General features: G+C 36.8%; 1 pseudogene; it reads left to right on the top strand.

The window, feature by feature from the left end:
* The first annotated feature begins 2,783 nt into the window (after nt 1-2,783).
* On the top strand, nt 2,784-4,533 carry LOC107841870 (annotated as a pseudogene).
* Nucleotides 4,534-8,672: the final 4,139 nt, after the last annotated feature.

The raw sequence follows: 8,672 nt of genomic DNA on the forward strand, positions 1-8,672 counted from the left end.
AACATTCGGGGACAATTGTTCCCAGGGGGATATTGTAATGCCCCGAAATTTTTTCTAGCTAAATTTTTGTCCCTAAAGTATCAAGCATTGGATTCTAGAATGATTTATACTTATTTTCATGTGGAATTCCTTAGATTTCAACTTTTCATTTCGTAGGTGATCGAATAAATTTTCCCCCGACATAAGATTCATCCAATACGGACACTCGGTGAAGGAGTTATGATCAATTTAAGTCCTAGTCGTAAAACACCGTGATTCCAGGCCTTGACGCATTGCGGAGAGGGTGTAAATGACAATGGTCAATTTCCAGTGAAAATACGCGATGGTGGCGCATCGCGGAGTGGGCCAAATTCCCATTCGTCAATTTCCAGTGAGCCACCGCGATAGTTTTTTCCAGTTTCATTCAGAAGCTAACAAGGGTAGTTTGGACTTTTTCCAAGTCTCTTAAAACGTCCAAACTGGAGATTAAGGCCTCTATAAGCATAATATATGACATTCTCAAGATTTTCCCTCAAAACAAAACCCTAGTTCATATACTTCTCCTCCAAGAAACTCAAGATTCAACCATGGATTTTTGAAATTGATCGGAGATTTGGAATCCTAAAATCATAGGCTTCAAGGATCAACCATTATTCTTCATAATCGAGGTACGCGAGGTTTCCTTAAAATATCATGGGCATAGAAATCATGTTTTTAAGAAAAGGGTTTTGAATTTATGAATATATTCATGTTTTAGAAACATTGATGATATTGTTTTGGCCTTTCGACTTTCCCCTAAATGATTTGAATTGTTTATATGTACGTATGCATTGAAAACCGTGAATTGTGAATTGAGAGAATGAAATATATAATATCTCTCCCATTACTTTATTATTTGATTTATAAGTTATGAATCCTTACATTTTATGGTTTACAGAATGATTCAAGATACTATTTGTCTTATGTGAAATTCATGATAATTAAGAATGGGAGAGAGGAATGCTTTTATGATTTTAAATGTTGAGACTGATAAACAAAGAAACTTCAGGAATATTTTTAAGAAGTTGGCCACTACTTGTTGAAATTGTTGAAAGAATGGAAAGTCTTTGCATGATTTTTGACTTATGATTTGAGATATGACTCTTCTTACACTATATGCATGATCAAGTGGCCTGAACGTTATTTTAGAATGAAATAATCATATATGACTTAGAATTATAACTTCCAAGTCTTGGTATGACGATACCAATTCAGACAATGCCATAACAAACACAGACTAATACAGAAATCAGACTTTATCAAACTTGCATGTTTTAGAATTTCAGAATGATGCATGTTCAGAAAAGGCTAAAATAGAGCATAAAGAGATTTAGGTGGTTCCCTGAAGAGGGCACGAGTTTAGATAACTCATTGCCCAAAACCATGATTTGCCGATTCGAGTATATTATATTACGTTGGCCTAGTGTCGTATGGTGTATCAGAATCAGAGACTCCAACCCTTGCGGCATACTTGGGTTGGGGGCTTCCCCGCTGAGTCAATGGAGGATTCCATATAGCCCATGCAATATCAGAGTTGTAGGGGAGTGCCACCTAACTCAGAAGTAATAAAAAGAACAGACATTGCATGGACAAGAATGATTTATGATTTCAGAAAGTGCCTATGTGTTTTGACAACTGTTTATGCATGATGTTTTAACAAATTGCTCTCCACTATTTTACTTATATAAAACTTTTATTTTGGATTACTTTGCGCACCAGTACATTGTATTGACACCCTCCCCCTATTTCTCAGGTTCTAAGTCTCAGTCTAGGGGTCCAGATAAACAGTAGATTTCATCAGACAAAGTTGCAGTGTCCAGTTGGTGAGCCTTCTATATTTCAGAAGGCCTGTTTATTTTCAGACAATTATTAGTGGTTACGGTTTTGGTCTACTGGGGGCCTTGTCCCAGCTTTCAGATTATGTTAGAGAGTAAGTATTAGAGATTCCGCAGACGGTTTACAAATGTTGCTAGTTATTTTTGGATTTCGTTCTTCAATTTTAAATTCATATCAGATTTATGATCATGATTCCTTCTTGTTATAACTTCCGTATTTTCTTATTTATGTATGAATGGTGTATATGATTTCAAGTTAGAAAGGTGTCCGGGCCTTCATGGTTCGGGATGCTCATCACAGCCAGGGCCTCGGTTCGAGTCGTGACAGAGAGATTCTTCCTTGTTTATGTACTAAACTCTCCCTATTCTAGAAAAAATGATTTCGTCGATACCAAATGTACAAACTAAACTTTGGATTGGGAGTAAAAAGGACTTACAAGCAATGAAAGAACAAAAGAAAAATAGGAAAGGAAGATTTTAGATTGCTATTAAAAAATAGCTAATGAAAATAAAACAACATAACTCTTAGCATGACCCACCTATACCAGCCTACGCTTCCTTTTATAGCCCCAAGTCACATGCAGTTTCAACTACGCTCGCACTCATAATTTGCTAATCTTTTATTGGACCATGTAGCTCTTTTTCTGCATCCTAGTTTACATGTTGGCCCAAGTATGGAGTAGAGTTCATAACACCAAACACACCCTAAAACTTGAACTTGTTGATAGAGATCAGACCTGGCTGGAAATGCGATAGAATAGAAAGAACTTTGGTCTCTTATTTTGTTTACATGATAAGGTTAGTGGACACTTTAAGGATTTGATACTAATCCCAAATCTTTGTGCTTTTCCTTGTTAGCACCTTGTCTTTTCGACAAAGTTAAAAGGAAAAGGAATAAGAGAAGACCTTATCACTTTCTATTTTTCTAAATTGAGAAGTTACATAACTTGTGGCAATTCATCCATTATCATACTGAAGTTCCTTTTTCTTTTTTTCTGTCACATACACAAGAAAGTAAGAGATATGGATTATGTTGCTATTACTTGTCTTATGAGAACCATACACCAATAAATGGAACTTACTGGATGTGATTTGCAACTGTTCTATGAAAATCTCGAACGTTTGAGAGCTATTCTGGAGAAACCATGGAAAGAAACAGACAATCTCAAGGCATTAACAAGCTCGGAAGCTGAAATCGCCAAACTAGCATACAATGCAGAGGATTTGGTTGACTCAGAATCGAGAGAAGTTCTATTAGCACAAAATGTCGAGGAAAGAAGCAGAGCTGTGTTGGAGTTCCTTTTTGTCTTGGAACGAGCACTAGGATGCATTGGTTCCACCATGAAACAGTGGATGGCAACATCGGGAAGCATAAAAAGTCTAAAAGAACAAACTTACTCTCTTGTTGGTTTACCTGAACATACTGTAGAGCGGCCCCAGAATATGATGGTTGTCTATGAAACTGTGTTCGAGATGATTCTGGATCAACTTGCTAGCAGAGAAAGGGAACTAGAAGTTGTCTCAGTTGTAGTTATGGCAGGCATTGGCAAGACAACTTTGGCTACAAAACTCTACAGCAATCCAATTCTTCCAAAAGCTACTGTTTCACAAGAGCATTGTGTGAGAAATGTACTACTAGCCCTTCTTTCTACTACAAGTGATGAACCTGATAATCAACTAGCAGACCGACTGTATAAGCTTCTAAAAGGAAAGAGATACTTCGTAGTCATTAATGACATATGGACTGCAGAAGCTTGGGATGATATAAAACTTTCTTTCCCAGACTGTAAGAATGGAAGCCGAATAGTCTTGACTACTCGGAATGTGGAAGTGGCTGAATTCTAGCTCAGGTAAGCCTGCTTATCACATACGCCTCATGAATTTTGATGAAAGTTGGAGTTTATTGTATGAAAAGGTCTTTGCGAAAGACTCTTTTCCCCATGAATTTGAACAGCTTGGGAAACAAATTGCATTTAAATGCGGAGGATTGCCTCTATCAATTGTTGTGATCAGGGGGCTTCTTTCCAAAATAGGCAAATCATTGGGTGAGTGGCAAAGTGTTTCCAATAACGTAAGTTCAGCAGTAAGCACAAATGTTGATGTTCAATGCATGAAGGTGTTGGCTTTAAGTTACTTGCCTTCTCACCTAAAACCATGTTTTTTATATTTGCAAATTTTGCAGAAGATCAACTGATTTTTATAGATAAAGTTGTACAGTTATGGGTTGCAGAGGGATTTTTGAAGTTAGAAGAGATGAAAAGCATAGAAGAGGTGGCAAAACATGTCTAAACCAACTTATAGATAGAAGCTTAATTTCCATCTGCAAACATCCGCGATTTGGAAAAATTGAGTGTTATGGAATGCATGATGTGACCCGTGAATTCTACTTGAGAGAAGCTCAAAACATGAATTTTGGGAATGATCTCAGAGGAAAGAGTGATCAAAATCCATGTACGCAGTCCATGCAGTGTTCTTTCAAGAGTCGAGGTCGGATCAGTATCCATAATAAGGAAGAATATGTTAGGTGTCGTAATAGTGAGGCTTGTTCCTTTATATGCTTTGGTAGATTCCTATGTCGTGTGACAGTTTTCTTTCAAGCTAGTCAGAGTACTACATCTTACTTTACGTAGCTGTATAAATTTTCCCAGTGAAATGCTTCATCTAATTCACTTGAGATACCTATCTTTGACCCTTTGTTCTTTCTTAGAGCAATATCGAGAGATTCCCTAATGTATAATAGGCATTCCTCTATCTATATCATGCTTTTTTTATCTGCAAACTTTTATACTTAACCTATCGGGTGTACGTTTGCAATATCCAATCATGTTACCATTGGAAATTTTGACGATGCCGCAGTTGAGGCACCTCCGCTTGGATTGGAACTACTTGCGGAGTCATGAGCCTACAGAGAAAAGTCTGGTTTTGAAAAATTTGAAATGTTTCTCTTGATTGAATCCTCAGTATTGTACTGGGTCTTTCTTTAGACTATTTCCCAATTTAAAGAAGTTGGAAGTATGTAGTATCCCAGAAGACTTTAGTAGTTGCAAGGATATGTATGATATTATCTCGTTAGATCAGATCGAGGAATCAGAATGTAACATCTCATATTTTCGAACTAGAAATCGAACTGGCATTGTAACACCCCTGCAAGAAATCCTCCATATTTTATCACCTAGTAGCATGCTTATAGAGTTGAAAACTTGAAAAAATTTCTAAGTGTCAAAGAGACTTAGTCTCATTTTAAGCCTCCGAACTTCGGAGATTTATTTGACAACCTTCGTTTTTGGATTTTCAAGTTGCGTTGTGATGGGGCAAGGTCGCAGTATATCTGGGGTGAGTTTTGAAATTTTTAGACGAGCCTAAGGGTATGTTTGGTGTTCAATTCCAGTAGCTCAGGGCAATTAGGAGGCATCGCCTGGGATACCCCGCCGTTCTAAGCGGGGCGCCGCCCGGGATACCTTACCGCTATAAGGTGGGCGACGCCCTGGGTACTCTGGTGGGCGCCTCCCGGGGTATCGCGCCCAGCCTATTTCTAGTATCCTTGTCCGTTTCATTAAGGGTATTTTGGGTATTTTCAATCCCCCAATCTTTTAAAACACGGGATTTAATCCCAAACACACCAAAATACATTCACTTCTATCAAATTCTCTCAAGAACTCTCCCTAGGGTTTCAAACAAGATTCCCAAATAACTCAAATTCAACCATCGGTTTTGGAAGATAATTGGAGATTTGGAATCCTCAATCCATAAGCTTCGAGAATCATCCATTATTTTTTGAAATAGAGGTACGTGGGGTTTATCCTAAATACTACATGGGCTTAAAACCATTAGAGCATGATTTTAAGGTTTACAGGCATGTATTTTATGGGGGTTTTGAAAACTATATTATTGATTATGTATTTTGAAAGTTTCAATGCTGTTATTGTTTTGACCCTGTGTCCTATCCCCCTAAATTGATTTACATGTTTATGTATATGTATGGAATTTGAGATTTAAGATTTGTTTGAGAGCATAAATTATGAACTCCCTCTCTTGTATTAAATTAAAGATTATGATTTTGTGATTTATAAGATGTTTTCGCAATAATATAGCCTTGGAGCATGATTTGAAATTGTTGAGAGGATGTTTCTTGATATAAATGTGTTCTTGTATTTGAAAGAAAGAATTGCATGTAAATTGAGAACTTTGACATGACCACTTTGTGCTATTGAAATGTTTGACAAAGATTAGTCCCTTGCGTGTGTTTACATGAGATTTGAGAAAGAGTCCATTTGAATTGGATTATTGAAATGGTGGTCCCAAAACTTTTGTTTTGAAAATAGAGATTTATGACAGACTAATAATGGCCAGAGATGTGACTTGCAAGTCAATGGTATGACGATACCATATGTATTTATGCCATGATAGATTTTGTTTTCAGAGTATGTCTTCAGAGCGTGTTTTCAGAGTATGTTTTTAGAGACTGCATATTTTGATAGAGTTTTAAAAAGGGGCTTAAAGAGGGTTAGGTGTTTACCCGAAGAAGGCGCGAGTTCAAGCAACTCTTAGCTTGAAATCATATTTCTCGATATGGGTAGATTATTATTGTATGCTACAATGGTTGTATAGCGTAGTAGATTCAGAGACTTTGACCCTTGAGGCACACTTAGGTTGAGGGCTTCGCTGCCGAGTTAATGGCAGTTTCCATATAACCCATGAAATTTTTTAGAGTTGTAGGGTATACTACCTAACGTAGAAGTAATACAAATTTGTCAGAGTTGTGATGACTTTTACAGAGTCTTTTAAAATGCCCATGTGATTTCTTACTATATTATATGTTTGTGAACTATTTTACATTGCTCTCATATACATTGAATATAAATTATTATTTTGGATTTGCTCTGCGTATCAGTACATCTGCATTGACCCCCCCTCCTCTCTCCAGGTCCTAAGGCTCATTTTAGGGGTCCAAATAAGCAGTAGATAATTCAGATAGCTGATCAGATTGTGCAGTGGTGACCCTTCTCTATTCTAGAAGGCCTGTCTTTTCAGATTATGTCACTTAATTAAGTTTTGGTTTACTAGGGGCCTTGTCCCAGTTTCAGACAGTTGTCAAATTTTCATCTAGTAGAGATTTTGCATATTGAGTCAGATGTTATTTAGATGTAGTTGATTAGTTTCCATACTTATGTTGAATTTAGAATTGACCATGTTTCCGTAGCAGATTATGTTTTTGCATTTTTTTATTATATGAATATTGTGCATGATTACCAGATAGAGAAGGGTGTTCTGGGCCTTCATGGTTCAGGATGTCCATCATGGCCAGGTCCTAGTTCGAGTCATGACAAACTTGGTATCATAGCACGGTTCATTGTCCCAGAGTGTCTGCAAAATCATGTCGGGTAGAGTCTTGCTTATGGGTGTGTAGCGCGCCATACTTATAAGCAGGAGGCTATAAGGCGTTTAGGAATGTCTCTCTTTCTTCATCTTCTAGTTCGTGTAATAGAGTCAGAATATTCCTCTTTCATACTCTAATTCGTGCTATGGTGTCGCCCATATGAAAGTAACAGTCACCCCAATTCTTTGCTTACTCTGATGTTCTCAAACATGTCTCATAATTGGGCTGATTCAAGGATAGAAGTTTAGAGTCTAAATGGTATAGTTATTTCTGATTGAATCATATAAGAGTTTTGCAATAACGTGGGAAGAGTCCTTTAGTTCTTTAGGGTGTATTAGTTCTGGTGTGAACCTTGGTCTTAATGAAATCGTGCTTTTCAGCCTATAGTACTAAAAGTATTCGGTCCTTTTCAAAATTATGTTACAGATGTCATATTTTAGAAGGAATAATATGTAGAAGAATATTGGAACTGCATTTCCACCCAAATAGTAGTATAAGTTAAAGTGTCGGTGTCATGACCAATTCGTAGTGAGATTAGACCAAGAAGCAGGTGGTATGAAGTCACAGAGTTAGAAGTCAGAGTGAGGGCGACTTTTGTGTAAATAATTATTTTAATTAAATAACTGATGTTTGAGGATGATTTACCTCTCTATAGTGGTAGACTAATGTGGTAACTAGTAGCATGTGTGGATTGTATGGTAGTTTGTGGGGGAGGTGTTTGACTCAGATTTCTATTTATACAGAGTAAGATGTGTATTCTTAGATCATTGAACATCGTGGGTCAATTTTCTATCTCTTATAATATGCAATCTTGTTATCATGGTGTTTTTGAAAAAAAAAATCAAAGTCAAGTGAAGCCGTGTGGGGCTCTTTCGATTCACTAGCATAGTTTCCTTGTCATTCATCTCTTTTTTCTTGTCCAAAACACAAAATCAAAGTCTAGTGAAGCCGTGTGAGGCATATTTTGATTCACTAGCAGTTTGTTGTTCATCTTGTTGTTCTGGTGTTGGTTGAATATATGTATGGTCGAATATTTTTGTATGAGAGTGGTAATAAAGTGATACATCCTTGTGTGTTAGTTTAGTAGAAGGTAGAAAAGAAGTTATTAGTTAAGGTGAATTGTTGATTGCTTAAAGTATGAAAAGAGTTGTTGACAATGTTTGTTGTGAGCAAGTAAGGTGTAGTTTATTAATGAAGGTACTTAGTGGAAGAGTGTCATTGAATTAGATGCCCCTGAGATTGTAAAAGGGAGTTTAATTGAGACTTATAGAGATTTGCCCTAATTTTAGCTGTATAAGGGTAGATAGTAATATTGTGTAGAAGGAGGACGTGTTAATGGGTTTTAAATAAGATAGATCATAGGATTGTGATTGATCCTTACTGTTATGAAGTTTTAGTGGATTAATGTTTTCAGATGTTTGGCATGTAAGAATATTGTGTGA

The sequence above is a fragment of the Capsicum annuum genome, chromosome 9 (genome assembly GCF_002878395.1).
Source record: "Capsicum annuum cultivar UCD-10X-F1 chromosome 9, UCD10Xv1.1, whole genome shotgun sequence".
In the NCBI taxonomy this organism is placed as follows: Eukaryota; Viridiplantae; Streptophyta; class Magnoliopsida; order Solanales; family Solanaceae; genus Capsicum; species Capsicum annuum.